This window comes from Phodopus roborovskii, unplaced genomic scaffold (assembly GCF_943737965.1).
Source record: "Phodopus roborovskii unplaced genomic scaffold, PHOROB, whole genome shotgun sequence".
Lineage (NCBI taxonomy): Eukaryota > Metazoa > Chordata > Mammalia > Rodentia > Cricetidae > Phodopus > Phodopus roborovskii.
The window spans coordinates 16,995,477-17,015,146 of record NW_026126511.1 but is presented as its reverse complement, the minus strand read 5'-3'; the positions used below and the strand labels follow the sequence as shown (position 1 = coordinate 17,015,146).

General features: G+C 37.7%; 1 protein-coding gene across 1 annotated transcript in view; it reads right to left on the bottom strand.

Moving 5' to 3' along the window:
* LOC127230442 (uncharacterized) overlaps positions 1 to 19,670 on the bottom strand; it is a 56,150-nt gene that overhangs the window by 10,623 nt on the left and 25,857 nt on the right. The window lies entirely within an intron of this gene.

The window sequence follows — 19,670 nt, the reverse complement described above, 5'->3', positions numbered from 1 at the left end:
ATTTTTTCTTGTAGTTTTTATAGCTGATAATTATTTTTTCTATTGTTTTACATTTCCCCAGACCTTGTACATTCTATCTGTAAGTACATTCTGGAATGCATATTTCTACTTCCTGGATTAAAGAATGAGTAGAGTGGCCTATCTGCTGCACCTGTCAGAAAGGAGTAATTACCTGAGATGCTACTGGATTGTTTATCTTCTGCAGAATCACAGGCCATTGCTCTAAAGTTTGGGATTTTCTTTGGAAGTGTGAAATAGAAGCAAGAAATAAAACGGGAAAAGAGAAAAAAGGCAGTATTTGAAAAATAAATAAGAGAAAGAATGGATAAATGGTAGCAATAAGGGGTGGGGAGCTTTTTGAGTCTGGGGCAGTAAGGAAGAAAACAATAGAGAAGAAAACTGAAAATTGTGGGGAAATAGAGACAAGATCTGCACAGAGGATGTGGGAAGGACCGAGGAAGGAAGGGGCTCTGTGTGCTGCATAACAACATCTCTATCAAGGGCAGGCTGTGTGGACGGTGACTGCCCTGGAGAATGATGATAGGCTAAAAGCACCCCTTCCCCTAGTGACTTAGCCACTGCAATCACAGCGCAGTGTGTCACAGCACTCACAATTTTGTAGTGAGGCTGTCATAAACAACACTATGGCACATCTGTCCCATGAGTGTGGCACACACAATTATGTGCTACACTTAGCATTTGATGGAGACAATAAGTGAATGTGTTGATGGCTTATGCATTCACCACACTATGCTCCTCCTTATGAAAATGTAAACTTCCCTCTAAAATGGCCCAAGGCAATTACTTCAGGCAGCTTTCTGGAAACCATTGTAATCACAGGAAGTGACAGCTCTATGTATGTTATTGTCCCTGGAGACCTGTAGTGAGACAGGTTGTGGAGGGGACAGTGTCACTCAGACTCCTGACAGGTCAGGGGGTGCTTTATCCCTTCTTTGAATCTTACACCTCAACAAAAGTTTAAAATGCTGAGCAGGTTTTGATAAAAGTTTTATTCAGCATCACCATACTCATTATTACTGTGTATGACTATGGGGTACATTTATGTGGGCATGTGTGTACCATGTGCCACAGCCCATGTGCAGGGGATGACTGTGGAGTCAATTCTTTCCTGTCACCTTCATATAGCCTCTTAGGACTGAACAGTTGCCAAGTTTCTGTGGCAAGTCCTTTACCAAAAACCATCTCATCAGCCCTCCAAAAGATGTGTGTGTGTGTGTGTGTGTGTGTGTGTGTGTGTGTGTGTCTACCTGGAGGCAGGTGTCAGTGAATGCCAGATACATGGAAGCCCCGCCTGGAGCTGAAGTCAGTTTTGAGCTGTCCAATGTGGGGGCTCAAAAATGAACTCAGGTCCTCTACTGTAAGAACAGTACATTAAGTATATGCTTTCAACTATGACTCTAAAACCAGAATCACGTGACTAATGCTGTCAATTTCTGCTGCTTGCTAGAGCTGGAGCATGGCCCCCTCATTCAATTACATCTTCACTAGCTTTCTGTTTTCCATGGTTTCCTTCACTGCCTAAACCTGGCTATCCTGGAACCTTTTCTGTAGACCACAGTGGCCTTGAACTTACAGACCTTCATTAAACTCCATCTAATGAGTGCTGGGACTAAAGGTGTGCATCACCATGTCTGGACATAATCTATTCTTTAATTCATTTCACAAATTGGGAGCATATCTGTGTGTGATCTTGCCCTGATGTATTTACTACCTTTATTCTATTTTCCCTTTAATTTGTTTAAGTCCCTGAACACAGGATTTAGCTCCATTCCACTTCCTAGTACTTCTTTTCTCCTCAAATTGTGCATTTTGTATTTTTCCTTGCTCATCTTGCTCCTTTTGCAACTTTACAAGATTGAATGCTAATAAACATACAACAGTGCCAATATTAGGCTGCTTTCCTAATATTTTTATTTAAATTAGAAACAATCTTACTTTACATATCAATTACAGTTCCCTCTCTCTCCCATTCTCCCATACTCCCCTCTGTCCCTCCTCCATCCTACCCCTATCAACTCCCCAGGGAGATTGAGGGCTTCTATGGGGGATCATCAAAGTCTACCACATCACTTTGGGCAGGGCCTAGGCCCATCCCTGTGTATTTAGGTTGAGAGAGTGTCCCTCCATGGGGGAATGGGCTCCCAAAGTCCATTTGTGCACTAGTAATAAATATTGGTTCTACCACAAGAGGGCCCATGGACTCTCTTAGCTGTCACCCAGGTTCAGGAGGCTTGGTTCGGTTCTATGCTGGTTCCCATGCTGTCTGGCTGGGTCCATGGACTCCCACTTGTTCAGGTCAGCTGTTTCTGTGGATTTCCCCTTTCCTTATCATGCCTCCCTCTCTACAACTGAATTGCAGGAGTTTGGCTGAGAACTACAGGCCATTATCCCTCATGAATATTGATGTAAAAATACTCAATATACTACTGGCAAATTGAATCCAAGAACACATCAAAACAAAACAAAACAAACAAATAAAAACAACCCCATCCATCATAATCAAGTAGGCGTCATCCCAGAGATGCAGGGATGTTTCAACATGTGAAAAGATGTACTTCCATGCAACCAAGACATCTGTTCAACTATGTTCATAACAGCATTATTTGTAATAGCCAGAACATGGAAACAACCTAGATGTCCCTCAACTGAAGAATGGATAAAGAAGATGTGGCACATTTACAATGGAATAATACTCAGTGGGGAAAAAACAAAACAAAACAAAACAATAGAATGCTGAAATTCACAGGCAAATGAATGGAACTTGAAGAAACCATCCTGAGTGAGGTAACCCAGTCACAAAAAGAGGAACATGGTATGTACTCACTCATATATGGATTTTAGACATAGAGCAAAGGATCACCAGCCTATAATTCACACCACCAGAGAAACTAGGATACAAGGAGGAACATAAGAGATTCATACACGGTAAACCCTTACAAAAAAGGGAAAGGAACAAGATCTGAGCATATTGGGAGTTGGGGGGGGGCACTGAGTGGAGAGGGAGTTAGGAGAAAGAGAAGGGGAGAAGAGGAGAACACATGGGACCAGGAAAATTGAATCAGATTGAATCAGGATACAAATAGATGAGTGAGAACCAAAAAAAAAAAAAAAAAAAAAAAAAAAAAAAAAAAAGGAGCCATTATAGGTTTTATAGGTTAGAAGAGAAAACTGACTTGAGAGAAATGTCCAGAAACCTACCTATAAGGATGACTTCAACTATCAATCTGAGTAACAATCTGAGAAAGGCTAACTTATATGCCCTTTGCTGAAAATGAGATTGATAGCTAACTTATATGCCATTATAGAGCCCTCATCTAGAGCCCTTAGCTTAGAAACAGGAGGGAGGGCCTAGACCCTAGTCCAAATGACTTGACAGATTTTGATGATCTCTCCTGGTAGGCCTCACCCTCCCTGTTAAGTGTTGGGGATCATGGGAGGGAGGGAGAGGGAACTGGGATTGATATGTAAAATAAGAAAAAAATATGTGATAATCCATAAATGTAATCCACCATATAAACAAACTGGAAAAGGAAAAAAAACACATGATCGCTTCACTAGTTACTGAAAAAGCCTTTGACAAAATTCAACACCCTTTCATGATAAAGGTCTTGGAGAGATCAGGGATAACAGGCACATACCTAAACATGATAAAGGCAATATACAGCAAACCAACAGCCAGCATTACACTAAATGAAGAGAAACTCAATGTGATTCCTCTAAAATCAGGAACAAGACAAAGTTGTCCACTCTCTCCATATCTCTTCAATATTGTACTTGAAGTTCTAGCTAGGGCAATGAGACAACAAAAAGATCAAGGGGGATACAAATTGGAAAGGAAGAAGTCAAACTTTCAGTATTTGCAGATGATATGACAGTTTACATAAGTGACCCCAAAACACTCTAACAGGGATCTCCTACAGTTAATAGACACCTTCAGCAAAGTGGCAGGATACAAGATTAACTCAAAAAAAAAATCAGTAGCCCTACTATATATAATTACTGTTTTGAGATTTCCTCTGCCAATGGAATTAATCCAAAAGTCTACAATTTAGGCTAAGGCATTTTTGGGGGAGGATAGCAAGGGCATAAAGCAGATGCATTCTTTGCCAAAATATTACAAGAACAGTCTCTAGACTACATACTAACATTCTTCTCTGAAACCTCCAATGACAATAAGCCACATTGACTCCAACAAGGCCACACTTCCCAAAAGTGCCACTCCCTATGGACCAAGCAATCACACACATGAGTCTATGGGGGCCATACCCATTCAAACCACCACATACACACAAAAAGTTATGGTAAGCTAAAGTTGTTTTTTTATAAGTGACTTGTAAAACCAATTTAAATATCCGAAGTACACCACGCTTATGAAGGCTATCTCAGTTTATGGAAATGTCACAGTTATTTAGTTATGTTTTTTATTGCTGTGATAAAACTTCATGACCAAGGTAACCTAAAAATTTAGTTGTACTTACGGCTTCAGAGTATTAAGTCCATGATGGTGGGCCAAAGACATGGCTACAGGAACAGAGGAGAACTCATATTATGATCCACTCACTACCAGGAGGTAGAAAGCATACTGGAACTAGAATGTGCCTTTTGAAACCTCAAAGCCTGCCCCCAGTGACACATTTCCCCCTACAAGACCACTCCTCCTAATCCTTCTAAAAATCTCACCAACTGGGTAAACAAGTATTAAGCATATGAGCCTATGGGACATTTCTCATTCAAACCACAGCACATACTGACTCTTCACTCACTTATGGATTCACAAGAACAACTTCTCCTCTGTTCCCTTCAGATAAGTGCTGCCCACTGGCATGCCAGTTTTTATGGGCATTTCAAAAAATATGCACTACATATTAAGAGATGTTTAGACACATAAACATTTATACCTAGGTTACAGTAGCCTGCAGCATTAATTCGAGGACATAACAAATGAATCGGCAGCTTGGATATAAGTTAAACAGCACAGTGAGTAGTGGGCAATGTATCTAGGGCCATGTGTGCAAGGGTACTCTGTGAAGTTTGTACAGTCACAAAATTACCTGAGCATGTGCTTCTTGGAGTGTGTTCCTATCTCACATCTCCATCATTTGAGCCATACAAGGGAATTCCATGAATAAAAATGAAAGGAGGTAGAACATTTAAAACTCTGAGCAAGAATAGAAGACAGGGAAGCAGAACCTCGAAGCTAAGATATATTTCATTATTCTATAGAGTACATACTTTTTATCATGAAGGGAAGAAAAAAGAAACTCTATGATTAGACCATGATAAAAAGCAAGAAATTGATGGCAGCCAGAGGGCCAGCAGCTTCTTGTGCCATTTGGAGGACACGCACTGACTTTGATCATTGACTGGAATTCATTATTGTTAATACAAATGCAGGTGTGATGGATCTCCAGGTGCTCGCCAGTGGCCCCGGATTCATAAATCACCCATAGACTTTGCACATAGGGGTTTAATATCTGATTCTCCAGGAATAGCAATCATGGACAATGGGAAAAGGAAGGTGAGCTTACATCTGCAGCAATTTCCTGCAAAGTTGTCATCTCCCGGCCTCAGAGCTGTCCCCCAAGGGAAGCTGCCTGTATAAATGGTCAAATTTGCAAGGTTGCTGAGGCCTTAAGTGACTTTGAAAGGTTATATTGTGTCATTTTCTGAGAATGTTGAGGGAATTAACAAAAAAGTATCTTAGCCTGTGTAAAGATTGATTGACACGTTTTTAGGAGTTAGGCCAAAGAGTGTGTGTGTTCACTCAGTTATGTAAATATTTAATAAAATACCCCAGTGGCTACCATCTGAATCTAGTAACCCTTCTTGTAAACTATGACTCCAGAGAGAAATGCTCAATGTGAATGAATTTACAATTGAGTGTTGATGAATATTTCAGAATCTTGTCTTTTTTTCAGCAAAAAGACAAGAGAGAGAGCCTATGGCCTGTATGTCTTTCCATGTGTGTCTGAATATTGTTTACAATTTTTCTTATTTTACATATGGATCCCATGTCCCCCAAACCTCCTTCTTGTCCCATTCCCCCCCCCCACTCCACAGGGAGGGTAATGCCTTCCAGGAGGGATCATCAAGAAAGTTCTCAGATACAGGTGGATTTTATAATTAATTCTGATTTGCTTACATTTGGAACAAATTCCCAGACTGTTAAACTTTATGCATTTCCAAAATTCTTTCCTTGAAAAAAATAAAACCTCTCTTTACTAACATTTATAAGTCAAGTAATATTTTATTTTCTATCACTCAGATACACAGGTTGATTGGTGTAAGATAACACCAAATGGGAAAGTGCTGTTGTAAGCCCTTCAGGAAAATATACCACAAAATCTTTTTGGTAAAGAATAAAAAATATATGAGTAGGCAGTCTTATGAAGTGAACAAGATGTGTTGGTGTTGTACAAGTTTGTACTCAGTGTCTATATGGGTGTGGCGATTAGTGGCAGTTGAATGAATATTTAGTTTTCTTCAAGATGAATACAAATATAAAACCAAAGAATTTAAAACATTTTGACACTTGGTGCCATTCCCATAACCATAAGTCAAAGCACTGAATTTTCTGGATCAAAGCCAACATAAAGATGAACTGTGAAATTCACAGCTGGTGTTGCTTCAGAAAGCTTTCTTTAAACATTGATCCAAGGAGAAGGGAGTGCTGGGTGGCAAAAAGAGGGAGAACAGTTGAGCACCAGAGACAGAATGGTATGGTGCACAGCGGGGAAAGGAAGATAAGACGGGGGAGTGTAATAAATAGGCATTTGTAATTTTTGTGTGATTATGAGTCAAGAGGAAAGAAATAATGCAAACATCAATCACTTGCTTGACTTAATTTAGATTATTTAGAATAATTAATTTTAATATATTTGTAATTAGATTACAAACCACTTTGGAATAAGTACTAAAGGGAATACCAAATTTTATACATTCCCTTTTATAATGAAATGGTTTACCCACTCTAATAGTGTCTGTGGAAGGGTCCTAAGTACTGCCTTTATATCTGCACCCCCTTTTCTTCTTCCCCTCCCCCACACTCTTTCTTCTCCCTCTCCATCCCCATTCCTCTCCTCCCCTTTGAACTCTTCTTCCTCCTCCCTTCCCTTGATCTTTCTCTCTGCAGCTACTGCTGCTACCCCCTCATTTCTTCTGCAGTCTCTCAGGTATTCATGTTAGCAATTTTGTTTAACATTTCGTGTGGTACATTTAATGCCACTGATGAGCCAATATTACGATACAGTACTATAAACTATCAACCTCAGTTTAAAGTAGAGATCTCTGTATTGTAACATTTCAAGTTATTTTGGAGAATTGTAAAATAAAGCAGCAATGCATCATAACCCTAATGGTGCATTAATAGTACATATATCTTAGCGGGAACTAACAGCTCTCTAGTTATACATAAGGTCCCCATCAACAAGATGGAAATCTTACCTGATACTGGAAATTTAGTCAACTACTCAGGACTAGTGAATTCATGGATCTTGGAGGAGAACCTATGAATACCACTTTACTGAACCAGCACAATCCCTAACTGCATTATAAATATTTGTCAATAGACCCATAGAGAAGTGTTGTTCTCTTTCCCTGTCCAGGTAACTGATCTTTGTGATAGACAGAGACCATCACAGAAAACCACAACAGATCAAAATCTAGAGTTGTGGATCTCAGCTATTCCAACAAATACATCTATAGCAACTCTTGCATCTAAGGTTTGTGGGTCATTGCAGAAGAGGGTGGGCAGAAAGATCACAAGAGCCAGAGGAATCAGGAATTTGCTATAAGACTGTGTCTCCTAGAAGTATCAGAAACTACTCCAGTGAAATCTCACCAGATTTCTAAACTCTCTCTGAACAAGGATGACACTAATAGATGCTGTAACATGGGAGGGGGGATCTCTGAAGGCTTCAACCCTACACGTAACAGAGGAGTGCTGACAACTGGAGAAAATCTTTGTCGGGGAAGAGTCCCAAATCTGGTCATCCAATGCCAAGTGGTCAGTCCTGAAATCATATATGCAAGCAACCTTATAAAGACTTAACAGGTTGTATATAGATACTTATGAATACTTTCTCCCTATATATGTGTGTGTATACATATACATGTATACACATGAACAATTAAAGAAAAAGTCAAACATTTGAATGAAAGTGGAGGGTGGAAGGAGATGGAGGGAAAGGAAAGTAGGAAATGCTATAATTCTACTATAATTTCAAAAATATATAAAATGAATAATATAAATTGGTGCTTACTGTTGATAACAAACTTAAAGCTCTAAAATAGCAAACAGAATAATAAATACCAGGAGAAACTGTGTCATCCAGTTTCTCTGGAGTTTTTCACTGTTTGTGTCAGTTATTTCAGAGTCTCTGACTCATTTGATCTTGACTACAAACTGCAAATAATACATAAAAGGTCAGTGTAGTTCTTCTTTTATCATTGTGCTAGGTAGAACATGTTATTCTCCTTTAGTGTAATATTTTTTCTTTTTTATGTGTATTTTGCCTGCATGTATATCTTTGCACCCCAGCATGCAGTGCCTGTGCAGGCCAGGAGAGACATCAGATCCCCTGGGACTGGAGTTACAGATGGTTGTGAACTGTCATGTGGGTGCTGGGAATTGAACTCTGGTTCTTTGGAAGAACAGCCAGTGTTCTCAGTTGCTGAGACATCTCTCAGTTCCTGGTATAGTTTTAATTAAGATAGAAAGAACTCCATTTCCCCCTAATCCACTTTCCTCCCTACAACCCTTTCCATGCTACCTTTCTCCCTCTCAAACTGACAGCCTTTTTTTTCTTTGATTATCATTCTTACACCACACACACACACACACACACACACACACACACACACACGCACGCACGCACGCACACAAATGTATAAATAAAACCTGCTGACATTTTAATTCCCCCCCCCTTGCTATTAAAAACCTTCATGCTCAGGTGGATGAGATAGGTCAGCAGTTAAAGGCACTTGCCACTACACCTGGTAACTTGGATTATTTTCCATAAATCCACATGGTTTCTATAGAAACTGACTCTTGCAAGTTGCCCTGTAACCTGCATACACATAAGTGCACATGTTCACTCACACATGCACACACACAAAGTAAACAAAAAGTGATAACGATTTATATCCTTATATAAAACCCCTTCATGTTCAAAGATACTGTACCTGTAATATCTGTAAAATCTTTGAGTGGTTCCTAACTTTTATTTAACAGTGTGATTGCTATGAATATAAAATGACTACAGGAATAAACACTCCAGTGATATATCTTTAATTTTGTTTTACTTTGTTTTTGAGACAATGTCTCTCTGTGTAATCCTGACTGTCCTGGAGCTCACTCAAAGACCAGGATGGCTTCAAACTCATAGCCCCTGCCTCGGTCTTCCTAGGGCTATCATTAAAAGTTTGTAAAACTACATTTGGCTCACAAGTGAAATATCTTTAAAGGAGAGACTTAAACATACAGCATTGGTTCTATCAAATTCACTTATGGGTTGAATTATGCTCCTTTCTCTTGTTCATGCATGCATGAACACACACACACACACACACACACACACACACACACACACACACACACACACACACACACACACACAGCAGACATGTTGAAGAAATCTTAACCACTACAGAATATGACTTTATATAAGGTCTTTGCAGAGTCGAATTTTTAAGCAGAGTTAAAGTGATCTGCGTCTTTACAGAAAGGTCAAATTTGGACACAGTAAAACACATTTCACAAAGGTAGTAGAGTCTCAGCTGCAGAATGTTTACCAACAGGAAACAATCTACAGGAGGCCCTTCCCTCTGCCTTGCAGTTTCCGGCTCCCAGAATCCAGGAGGTGAGACAATTCATCCCTGGTGCTCCTGTTTGTGGTACTTTCCTATTAATACTCAGGAGAACTAAGGAAATTGTTTTTAAAATATGATTTTGGTTTTGTGCCATTTATAGAATTTTCTGTTTTAAGTAGCCCATGGCATGAGTTGTATTCTTTTAACAAAAAAATCTTTATCAAAAATTTCCAGTCAAGCACAGTTTATGAGTCATGTGTTATTATGTAAACATAAGTTATTTAATTATGTTCCAGAGGGAAAAAAGTAAGTTTAGGATAGCAAACTCCTGTCACAGACATTTAGAGAGGAGTATGTTTAGAAGGGATTAATGTACAATGTGTGATATGGGGCTATATTCTTAAACCTATGAGCTAGTAGGAAGTTTTGCCAAGGAGAGTATAGGTTTGCTTCCATTTTGGGATTAATATATCTATATGACTATATTTTATACAATTTGAATCCATATACTCTTGTTTACATTTAATTCTGTGATGAAAAATCCATTCCAAACCTACAAACATGAGCACACATAAATGTAAATGGTCTTATTACTCTATTGCTATAGTATTTTCAAGAAGCAACTGGTTCTGAGCTGAGAAGGATAACTCCATTGGAAACTGCTTGAAGGTAAGCATGAGGGGCAGTGTGGTTGGGAAGTGTAGATGTGTGGGTCACTGTGAAGTCCCTTGGAGAAAACCTATCCCTACTGGCAAGCTCCAAACCCATAAGAAACCCACCTTTAAACATTTGGTGGTAGGGGTTTGAGGTTGACCTCTGATCTCTGTACACGTGTGCACCTATGTAGACAAGCATTTACCTGTATGCCATCAGCCAGTCATTTGAGCACATGTATATGACCCAGCAGAAGGTAGCTCTGCTCCTCGTGATGTTTGACAAGTTTGGGTTGATTCTCTGCTATAGAAAACACAGCTGAAGAGTTTACATTTTTTTTCTTTCTCTGAAGTATGAACTTCAGATCTTCAACCATAGGGTAATGTAGACTTCTGAAAAGACCTAGTTATTTGCTGAAGAATGTATTACCTTTGATTGCTGATTGGACTTATTTTTTTTTAAATAAAGTTCTCTATCTTCCCATGTGTCTCTTTTCATGTAAATAATAAAGTCAGAACTTTGACATTTATTTGGGCTGTTTTATTACAAGGCTCTCTTTTCAATGTTTTAAATAAAATGCTTAAATTTCAGTAGTTTTCTATCAATGTGTACTCAAAAGCTTTATTATTCTGCTTTGATTAAAATTCCAACTGAAACAATTTTTGTTCTAAGGCAAAGGCTAATGAGATGATTCTCAAACACAACCCTTTCAGGTAAAGATTTCAGGCTTGGTAAAAAAAAAAAAAATATGGATTCTTGGCCATTAAAGGCTTTTTCAGTCATACCCTCAGGCTAGGCTATCTATTTTTAATAAGCCCACAAATGAGTTTTCTGCAGTAAGCCTGGAACAGGCGATTACAGGTTAGGTGCACTACAGTTTAGCATTACTAGAATCCTGATGTTGATATGTATTGACTTCTAGTGATGTGGTTATAATTTTCATCATTAAAAATTTCATTATAGGTTATATGTACAAAATTTTAACTTAGTAAATGTGGTTAGCCTCTAGGATAGACAAACCTTAACTAACTAGTTTTATTCTTCTATGTTTCTTTGTATCCAAAGTGTGTGTTATAATAATTACCTCGTACGGATCAAGGAGATGATATGTATTGGACACAGCAGCTTTACTAAGCATGTACTAATGATCAACAAAAAGTTCCTATGAATACAGAAAACACACGTGGGAAATATCTCTCCCAGTGAATGAAATAACTCCTGGATTCTTCATTTGCTTTTGTATTAATTAGAAATAGAGTAGTGCAGGTAGCCAAACTTTATTACCATATTTTTTTCTGTCTCTACAGAAATGTCTTCTTGAATGGTCATATAACAAGTAGTCTTAATTTTTTTTCCCCAGCAGGAAAAGAAACCCATGGTTATTTCCTTTTTTTTTTTTTTAAACTAAATTTCAAGCAAGTTTATGTTGTTGCTGTTCACCCTATGTAAGGTTTTACCTATTGATGTTTAGTACTAGGAAATGGATCTATCCTCTAACATATGAGTGTTCTTCCAATTGCAGATAATGTTTGCTGTAGTACTTATTTCCCTTTGTGTTGTCGGCAACAAGATTAATTCTGGCCTAACTTTGTTGCTTCCTTCTAGGAAGACAGTGGACTCTTTCATTAAGTACCCCTGCCCCCTGCTTTTGGTCCCTAGCCCCAAACCTCATACACTCCATATCATTCTTTCCTACATTTTCCCTTCTATTTTAAAATAATATCAGAAAGCATAGGAAGGTGGTGGGTGCTTGTGTTTAAACCAACTATTTCAACAGTAAAGGTAGAATTAGACCTTCCCTAAATTCAATGTCTTTCATAGTAAACAATCTGCCAAAGAAAATGCATTGGCAAAGTGAAGTTAGAAAAGAGGACCCTTCAAGGATACTGTACAACAGGAAAGTGAGGATTCACTTCTCAGTTTGAACCTGACTCCACTGAAACCTATGGCTGAAGTGGAGTAGATAATAGGCCAAACAAACCATTCTTCCCTTAGCGTGGTTCTATCAGAGGTTTTATCACAGAGTAAAGGAAGTAATTAAAGGGGCTGATATAACATTTTTTGTAAAGTCAATGTTCCAAAGACAGAGAGGATGACAGCTTAATAGAAGCCAATGCAATACAATGGCCTTCTTGGTCAATATTCCCAGTCAAAAGTCTATGGTTGGCTATAGTTCTGTTTATGGAAGGTAAGTTGTTTTAGAAAGGTTTCCTGGATTTGGCACCAGGCTATATGACACGTAGGCTGTACCTCTGCTGTATTTTTTTCCCCATAGCATGTCATCATATAACACTGAAAAAGCAATTTAAAGTGACTAATTCTATGTGTGCCCCAAACTGTATTTTAGTTTCATTTCTGTGGTGAATAAAAATCTTTGCACAGAAAGAAAATTAGGTAAAACAGTTTTTACAGCCTATGATCCCAGGGTACCATGTACTGTAGTAGGGTTGTCAACATGGGAGGAACTTAAAACAGTTAGAAATATCACACCTAAAATCAAAAGCAGAGAGAAATGAGTGTATGAAGGATACAGCCATGCCTACTAATGTCCGTTCCTTTATTCTTGTATAATACAGGATGCTCTGCTGAGAATATGGGACTGTCCACAGTAGACTGGGCCTTCCTTTATCAATTCATGTAATCGAGACAATTTTTCACAGACGTGTCCAAAGCCAACCCAATCTAGATAGTCTATTACTGAGACTCTCTTCCCAGGTGAATCTACATTGTGTCAATTTGACAATTGAAGCTAATCATCACAAGCCTATTCTCCAAAATCAAGCATCCTTCAGTCTCAAAGGTTGAGGAAAATATATTCTACCAAGTAAGGAGGAAAACATGTGGATATATGTTGAAAACTAATCCACTCTATATCAGCCATCACCCAGCCAACAAAACCTTAAGGTCAATGGAAAAGTCAAATAACTAGGTTATAGCTAGCTTCGTTTTGGGTGAATACACTTTCCAAAATGATTTAAAACATTACTTTCCAAGGCCCATCTTCTCCCATTTCACTGTCATTGCTAGATATAAATAAGAAAAATGTACAAAAACACAACAGAAAAAAATATAGTATAAGATAAATTAAAATGGAAGGGAGACCTTCCAGTGTTTTTGATTTCTTGATGCAACACATTACATTCATTGTAGAGAGTAGGAAAAAAAAAATCAAATGATATAATTGAATGGTCAGACTCCCACCCATAGACTTTAACAAACTACTGTTTGAGAATCCTAGTGCAGATAACAATATTACTTTAAGGAAAGCAAATGCAACTCTCTACTCTCTGATGAAACATATGACTGTGAAAACAGGTGGTAACAATGATATAATAGCACTTGAGAGGTGGGGGCCAAACCATCATGGATTTGAACCATCTAGTGAGATTGTATCTCAAACTAGTGAACAAATAGTAAACACAACACAATAAAACAAAACTATCAAATACATCCCAGAGAAAACCTCTCATACACAGAAAGATACGTATAAATTAATGCTGTTCAAATGTTCTAATTTAGAAATCCTTGATACTCATGAAATTGTTGGGAACTTCAAAAAAGCTTTTGTTTAGTGAAATTAGCGTATCGGAGATTAAGCTTAAGTTTTTTGAATATGCACTTGCTTAAAATTAAATAATGCATCATTACATGCATAGCATTATAATTAATATGCCCCTGTAAAAAGTAGCTATATTTCCCATCAAGAATTTAAGAATAAGTACACTGTGCAGCCTTCTGAGAAAAATCTTCATTTCTGGCTTATTGGAATACCATACGCCCTCACCAGTCTTCATTAATTTCTGCTATTTGGAAAAACAGGACCATACATACATATTTAGATTATTTTTAAATGAAAATCACTCTCATAGCTTTTTCCAGATAATTACAGATACATTTTCTTAATATCATAATAAACGCTGACAAGTAGTAGTATCTTAAAGGTTAATTGCCATGTGGAATCTGAAATGATATCAATGAACTTTACATGCTCTGTTACGTTAAATTTAATTGGTCAGTCTGCACTTTTATCCTGCTGTGACTTTGTGAAGCTATGTATTGGTCATTTGAAAATAGTCAGTTCATAGCTTTCATTTTACAATGTCAAAACTTCCCAATTGCTAATATTACTACTAGTCTCATCAAAAATAACATATATTGGGTAGCTTTCACAGTGATAAGATGAACATTTGCCAACATGATTTTGTTATGAACAGAAAAATATGTGACTTATTTTCTTCTTAAAGTTTTTTTCCAAATTTTAGAAAAATGTACTTTTCTGAGCTGATAACTTCAGTTATTTAGTTGCTTATTTTTAAAAAAAGTAGTTTTGTTAAAAAAAAAATGAAGTTAACCTCATAATTGAAACAAATTCTTGTGTTATTTCCCTTAAGATAACTATGGTTGTGTTTGCAGAAGATCTGCTGCATACATATTTTCATTTCTACATATGGGTTATTAAAAATAGATGAATAAGAGCATCAGGATCTAACAAAATGCATTCTATTTTGTGCTTCACCAAAAACATTCCTTTTTATTTTTACTGTTTTAAGTTGGAAGCTGGGATATGGCTCAGTCAGTAAAGTGTTTGCCATGCAAGTCTGAGGATCTGAGTTCAATCCCGCCCCCATATGCAAGTTTAATTCCAGTTGTGCCGGTACATGCCAGAGACAGAGATAGGTAGGTCCCTAGAGTCCACTGGCTAGCTTGTCTAACAAAATTGAATTGGTAACTTTGAGGTACAGTGAGTAATCCTGTCAGTCCCAAAAGGTGAAAAGTGACTGAATAAGATACCAAACTGAGCAAGACATCTCTAATCTCCCTCCCTATGCATTCATATGTATACACACAGACACATGAATACAATACACAACATTTAAAAAATTTGAATGCATATTTCAACAGAAGTGTACAATGGAGTTAATTGCCATTTCATTATGTCTCCTTTTTTTCATGGTAAAACGTAAATGTGCACTGGTTTAGATTCCATTTTTTTGTTGTTGTTGTTGTTTACCTGTATTTTTGTTGCTACATCTCAATCAAAGTTTCCCCTTCCTCCCTTCTTTACAGTTCCTCCTCCACAACTCCAATGCCTCCATCCACTCCTCCTCCACTGCTTTTTTTTTCTTATACAGGTAGGCCTCCCATGGACATCAGCCAACCATGGTATATCAAGTTGCAGTGAGACTAGGCACGTCCTCTCCTATTAAGGCTGGATGAGGCAATCAGTAGGAAGAATGGGTCCCAAAAGCAGGTAACAGAGATAGAGTCAGCCCCTGATTTCACTGATAGGACTCTCACAGGAAAACCAAGTCAGACAGCTGTCACATATATGCAGATGGCCTAAGTTAGTCCCATGCTAGTACACTGGTAGTCAGTTCAGTCTCCGTGAGCATCTGTGAGCCCTTATTAGTTGATTCTGTTTCCTTCTGCTGCAATTGACACCAGTTAGTCCTACAATCCTTCCTCTTCTTTTTCCTCAGGATTTCCTGAGATCTTCCTAATATCTTGTTGTGGATCTCTGCAGCTATTTTTATCTGTTGCTGGGTGAAGCCTCACTGATGATAATTGGGCTAGGTGACAATCTATGAATATAGGAATCATTTCAATGACATATTTGTCAGTCATGTTTGGGTCTATCCTAGCTCTCTGGGGCATCCTGTCTCTGAGTCCTGGTCCACAGGGGTGAGCTCCCTCTCAGGGTGTGGGTCTCCTACTGTGCCAGTCACTGGTTGGTCATGCCCACAATTTCTGAGCCATCTAGAACACAGCATATCTTATAGCCAAGAAAATTGCAGGTCAAAGGGTTTGTAGTTAGGTTGATGTCCCAGTCTCTCCCCTAGAGTCTTGCTTGCTACAGGAGACGGCTAGTTCAGCCTCCATGTCCCCTATAGCTAGGAGTATTGGTGAGGGTCAACTTAATAAATTCCAGGGAGTTTCAAATGCTTTAAGTTTCTAGCTCATCTCAGAGATGCCCCCAGATTCAAGTCATCTCTCCTAGTACTCTCTCCCTTAATCCTTCCCACCCCTATCTGCCTTCTAGGTGTCACTTGCTTCTACTAGCAATGGCCATCTATTTCCCCATCACATTGAGATTTATACATCCACTCCTCGAGGCCTACTTGTTCCTTAGCTTACCTGGGTCTGTGGGTTGTAGCATGGTTCTCCTTTACTTTAAGGCCAATATTCACTAGTGAGTGAGTACATACCATATTTTTCTTTCTGGGTCTGGATTGCATTTTCTTCTAATTTATTTATCGAGACATTATGGACTTTTGGAACCAATATAGTGATTCATTTTCTAACATTTCTTGTGTTTCTTTCGTGATTTGCATATCTATTGGGATAGATAAATCCAAGTTTTTCTACTCCTTTTGTTTGTTTGTTTTATGTGAATCTCCTTGGTATGTAGACTTATTATCCATACTAGTAATTTAGAAAGATAAACAGGCAGCAGTAACAGAAATAATTATTTGAGAAGACTGATATAAAACACGGTAAAAATTACCAGTGTACTTCAATAATACACATAAAATTTAGGAAACAGGAGCATGGATACTCTCAGTAAATGTACATAACATTGTTTTTAAGTTTATTAATAATGAAATAAAAACTGAGTAGAGTTTAGGATAACGAATAAGAGGAAACTATATAAGTTAGAAGAATAAGACATAACAATGAAAATACTGTGGAATAGGTATAGAAAGAGCAGTCAGTCATGTAGGCTTATTAAAATGTGGTGGGAGACTTGCCAATAAGTGATCTTAACCCACTGGCTTGCGTTTCCACCAGTGAACCAGGAAATCTGCATGTCAGTTTCAGCTTACATCTTGTTCCTCATTATCATCACTTACTCAGTTGGTGGAAGAGGTAGAGACCTTGGGATTTGGAGATTTAGTAGTAACAATGTTCTGCTCGCCATGACATACAACATCTGCTTTCTTTCTGTACTCCGATAAGGGCTCTAAGTTTGAGCCTGTAGTTTCATTTGTAAATCCAAGATTTATTATTTCTGTATTTTATCTGTCATCTAATCTTCACAGTGACAATCCAGCTGTTTCCTTCAGATTCATGGAACTGCAGGAGTGTACTGCTTGTTTTGTTTCCAGAATCTTTGAGTGTTAGAGCTATCTTTATGATAGACTGCAGAAAGTTCCATGAAGCTAGCAGTCTGCACTGGCATTGCCCAGAGCTTTGTGCACATTGTACTTGCTAAGCCCTGGGAGAGAGTAATTTTTCAGCCATCTTACTTTTATTAGTATAAACAGATAGCTGTGTTTCCCAAAATTTCCTTTCTTAATTAAATGACTTAGAAAAGGACACAAGAGACAAGCTGTTGGATAAACATGAAAAATGAAGGAATGGTATACAGGGTCCCTAGAGGTTAGACCATATGCTAGGCCAAATTGCAAAGTTTCAACATTCACACATCTCTGGATGTTTATTCTTTACATTATATTTAATTGGTGTATCATAAGGGCTGTAATCATAGTAAAGCTGCTGGAGTAAAACTACAGGAGTCATTCTTCACAAAACTAAACAAACAAAAAAGAGGATCATCTACTACTTAGGTTTCCAAGAGTAGTAAGTGTTCCAAATAACTAAATTTGCATCTATGAGCCAACTTTCAGAGTAGACACATGAACATTTACCAATACACTAGTGGGTTCACCATTGAATCACTCTGTGTAATATTCAGAAGTATAATTTGTTACTGCTTCTTAAATATCTGAAAGAACTCAGATATTAGAAGACAAAGGAGATCAACCTTCATGTTGTAACATGACTGTGAAACTGCCAGAGATTCATTTGCATTGAGATGTTTACTGACTATCTGGAAGTGAGGATGTGAGGTCGGGCATTGGAAAGGAAGCTGAAGGGGAGTTCTTAGTGATAAACACATAGCTAGAAGGAACTTCAGACAAAAAAATGTCTATTCTAAATGCTTCCTATTTTTGGTTGTATTTTCTAATGAGAAATTTATGTTTTTGTAGGCAAAGATTAGATGTATTTTTCTTTGCAGACAAAAATTTATGAGATAAGTAGAAAACATTTACATGTATTTACTTTCGTTAGCTATAAAATCATTTCTGAGAACAAAACCCAGTCTTTCTCCGAGATCTCTTCAAGAATCCCCACTAAGATATATTTTCTTTTGAGTTTGAAGTAGAGATAAATATAAAATCTCTGAGAACATAATTTTTCCCGTTTTCCCACAAGGTTTGAGTCACCTTTTGTGATTCTGTCTTTTCAGTGTCTGTGGGAAAATTCAAGGCTAAACATTGTGGTCAATGGTAACAGCCACATTGTTTTACTTCTGTTTGTCATACTGACTTTTCTCTCTTTAGCACACTTGATTTTTCCTTTGTCTTCTTTAGCTCAATTTTCAAACGTAATTTTATATACAAATAAATAGTAAGTTAGTGTATAATGGTATAGCATAGCAACATCAACTAGAAATATGGAGGATATCGAGGAGAAATTAGAAATTAAGCTGTGAGAAAGTAAGGACCTAGGTTTCGAATACTAATAACCAAAAAAGAAGTAATTTTTTTTTTTGCCTCAGAAAGTAATTTAGGACAAGAACTGGGATCCTTCTTAGATGATAGAGTGTGGGTAAAAGATGAGTTATAATCCTATTAGATATGAAAATATCAATATGCAAATATTGAAAATTATTAAGTTTAATATATACTATACTGGTGTTGGTAAAAAAAAAAATTGAAAACCAACAATAGGAATATAATTCTCCAATGTATAGCGATGCTAAACATTTACATTTTTGCCTACAGTAGTTTAACATGGATGACAATTTACCCCCATCATCATCATTTTGACAACTATTGTACAGGTGTAGTTTGTAGACGTAGCAGATCATTATAATGAAATTATTCACTCTGTAAATAACAGATGCACAGGGAGGGCTGATATTAGTCTCTGAGGCCATCACTGAAAGACGTTTATTTTTCCTCCAGTCCAGGAGTTACAAATACGTCTTTAAAATGGTTAAGATTGGGTTTCTGTCTAAGTTGCCTCTGCGTTTGGATTGTCATTTTCGTCTTTGCGGGACCTCATATGGCCTTTCTTCTGTGTTTATGGAAGCCTTGTGTCTCTTTCTTTTCATAAGGTCACGATTCTATTGCATTCAACTCCACTCAAACAGTCTCATTTCTAACTTAAGCATCTAT